The sequence below is a fragment of the Cryptotermes secundus genome, unplaced genomic scaffold, assembly GCF_002891405.2.
Source record: "Cryptotermes secundus unplaced genomic scaffold, Csec_1.0 scaffold1452, whole genome shotgun sequence".
In the NCBI taxonomy this organism is placed as follows: domain Eukaryota; kingdom Metazoa; phylum Arthropoda; class Insecta; order Blattodea; family Kalotermitidae; genus Cryptotermes; species Cryptotermes secundus.
Genome location: NW_019724770.1, coordinates 25,898 through 29,920, shown reverse-complemented (window position 1 = coordinate 29,920; position 4,023 = coordinate 25,898).

Below are 4,023 nucleotides of genomic sequence, written 5' to 3'. Positions count from 1 at the left end.
AGCCTGGAGGTCTAGGTCCCCATATTTATATCCCCCAAAAACAGGGTGACCCAGTTTCTCTTCTACACATTGGGTTCCATTTTCTTCACCTCCTGCGACTCGGAGGACTATGGTGAAGGTATTGAAACCTGCCTCCACGCATGCCTCCCCATTAGTCCTCGAGCCACAGGTTGGACCGCATGGAAAACACTGCCCCAGCAGCTCCTCTGTTGCTATATGACATGTCAAAATGGACTGTTGCTTAGCGACAGCTCTAGTGTTGATTCAGGCTCATGTTTAGCAGCTGTTGCCTAACAGTTGACGGCTACTGTTTTAAACTATCCCGTCACATCACAGAACATTGAAAAACAACAGTCTCTAAACCAAAATGAAACTGGGAGATATAAATGTTTTATGTAATCTTTTTCTCCAGGTTTTGCTTCATTACATAACTGCAATTCCTGAACTTAATTGTCCAGTAAAAGTACTGGCATTAGAGAGGATGTGGTAGAGGAGAAATGGAACATAGCAGTACATCTTTTCCCTTACAGAACATGGTACAAAATATTTCGACAATTTCGACAAATAGGAAATGGTATAGTGTGAGAGGAATATGATCATATATGAATACTACAGCTACTGTAGCTACATGCACAGATACCTTACTGTTATATCTGTACATATGAAGACAGAAAACTCTTCATATATTAAATTAATTTATGCTATTGGTTAGTTCATAAGGAAATTTCATAGTACGCCAACACTGCCAAGAATAACGAATTCACCCATGCCATATGTTAGAAGATATCTGAGAATGAGGTAGGAATAGAACATAATTTGATTGTGTATAATTATATGCCATGTTTTCCAGAAATATAAGGTTGGACTTTGGAGTAGCTATCATTCAGTGTAGTTTTGTGAACGAAATGGATACAACTGCATTAATGTCATGTTTTTAAAGTTGTCAAAAAGTCAACCTTTACAAAAATTTCCGTTTCTGACAGCATGTGATATCTGTTGGAATTTTGTCATGTTTGTGAATTTTTCCATACATATTCAATTCTTAAGGAGTTCCCATATACGCGGCTATATAAATTATCTGAGTTTTAAGAAACAAATTTATTTTCAAAATTATTGAAGATACAAGCATGATAAAACTTGAAAACAGCATTGAAACTCACGCAGTTTATGTAGAGATGTTCAATATATACCCAATTAGTTATTCAGTAAATGTCAACATCATATTTGAATTCTTCCAATGTACATCAGAACTGTGATCCATCAGTGGCTGTGGCCCATGAAATTTGCTTTTGAAGGGACTGTGGCATCATAGGTTGGTATACCTGTTTTTTCCCATCTTGCCATAAGTAGAAGTTATATGGTGTATGGTCCAGGGATCTAGGAGGTCAAGCACTTGGTCCTGCCCATCCACTCAAACCTTTTTGCACTTAAGATGCCATTTTTCTTTAGTAGTGATTGGGGCACCACTTCCTCTTGATACATTACCACCGATGTTGCTAACGAAACTTAAGGAGTGTCCTTACTGTTTTCAAATTGTATCTGTAACCATTTTTAAAGTACACTAATCTCTTGCTACCCAAATCATTATAATAGTCATGTATGTGTGTGCATGTGTATGTGTTTTATTTACCATGAGGGAAAGGAAGATCTGCAAACCTGGAATGGTGACTTGACACTGCAGGAATTAAAGCTGTCACATCTGCAGTTCAAGTTAAGAGGTGCTACACAATTAAAAAAGATGCCTGACTTTGCTAGAGTGTATGTTAAAATTTTGAAGAATAAATATTTTTACCTCGAGGTGTCGGTATGAAGATAATTTATTCTTTATCATTTGAACTCTTTGGTTACATTTTTAAATAGGTGTAATTGGCAAGCCCATTTGTACTACTTATTAATTGCAGATTAGCATTAAAAGACACGTTTAACATTTGTAGCAGTTCTATAAGTTTATTATAATTTCACTTTGTTCCAGATTTATCCAAGCAAAGAAACACTGACTCATACACAATGGCAGCATGTCAGATTTTGAGACATGGTAACAGTGTGCAGTTGAATGCACACCAATTTTTATTTGTTATACATTTCAATATTAATATTGTAGATCTTAAGTCATGTGATATGCAACACGTGATGCAGTTAATGTACATAGGAAACACGTTTCACTATCGTATAATAATAGATACTTATAAATATTGTATCTTATAGAATACAAGAATTCTGCTTCTGTTTTACATAGCATATAGACCAGTAATATGCTAGGATTTCTATTTTTGGCCGTAATGTAAGAGATCTCTTACACAGCAGCCCAATGAATGTGTTACATGGTGCAAATTTCAGGAGAAAAAGTAAACATGCATGAGTATGTTGATTCTTTGAACCAGTATTTTGTCCTGCAGTAATGGTATATTTTTCACATTTCTTAAATACTTGTAAAAGTTCCTCATTACTTGTAGCTGACTGACTTGAATAAAAACTTGGAGGCAGCTGAACCCTAACCTCTTAGTATGCACTTCATCATGCATGTGACCTCTTCCTCCTCAAATATGAAATACAGTATTTCTTCTGTTCCTGTCAAACATCACATATTTCGATAAACATAATTTATCCCTACAGAACTTTTAAGACTAATGGACAACTCTGCTCTAAAAGCTAAAATCCATGAGGGCACATTTAAAATTATATATTTGAATGCATGATTTACAGTTAGTTCTAGTATAACTCCTAATTATGGAGAAATCAGATGTCTAGTTTGTAAATTATATTTTCCTCAGAGTAACAAACGGTATTATATTTCATAAAAAAAAATGTTCATTTTTGCAAAGGAAATTTGACCAGTGGCGAAATATATCTTTTGAAATAAAAATTTATGTACCTTTGGAAGTCACCATAATTACGTGGCAAGTAGAGAATTTGAATGATATTCCACCATCAGAAGCAAACACTAAAGTGTGATTTACTTAATCCTTTATATGTGATATCTATTTTCAAACACTGTAGTATCCAGATTATGTACTGTAATTTGATCACCACCGTCAAAGCTGGGCGCTGAATTGTCAATTGCCAATAATCATCATAAATAATACATATACATGACTAATATTAATTTTATTTTGTATAATGCATCTGAAATTTATGTTTTGAAAATTGCTATGCATGTGTTACTTTTTCAATTAAAAGAATGTTAAGGAGGAATGAGTAAAAGGCATCACTAAACTGAATTCTACCCACATGGACTGAATATGGATTTCCTGAGGCAAGTATATATATCACAGAACTTAAATTTCTGTGTCTATTCAGTCATATTACGTTATGTTTTGACTACTTGTATTATTTATTTTAAGAACTGAAAACTTTAGAATAATGTTAGTTGCTTGAAATGTATAATCTCTGTTACAAAATCACTATTCTAAATGCATCCAGCACAAGGGTCATAAAAGACATCCGTGTATTTATATATTTCAGAAAGAAAAATGAAAAAGAAAAATAACGGAAGTCGATTTAAAAGTAATGTATCATACAAATAAACCCCTCTAATTACACACTCTTTCCATATCAAAATGTTGCTTGTAAATAATTTTCCACTTTTATATATATATATATATACATAAATATATATATGTATATCTTGTTCTTGTTTCCTTCATGTTGAAGATTTTTTCCTTTGCAGCTGTAATTACGAATAATATTATATTTGATATATTGTTCTCAACATATCCAGCCCTCTGACTTGAAAATTTCCAATAAAAGAAACTATAAGTAAGTAATTTCTTCTTCATCGTCATTATCATTATGTGCCTCTTCACTTCAAGGATTAATTACTAGCCTTTTTCAGCTTCGTTTACGATTCTCACCACATCCTCTCTTGTCTTCCGGTATCTGCATTGCCATGCACCACATCCTCTCTTGTCTTCCGGTATCTGCATTGCCATGCACCACATCCTCTCTTGTCTTCCGGTATCTGCATTGCCATGCACCACGTTCTCTCTCCATTCCGTTATTTGCATTGCCATGCACCACATCCTC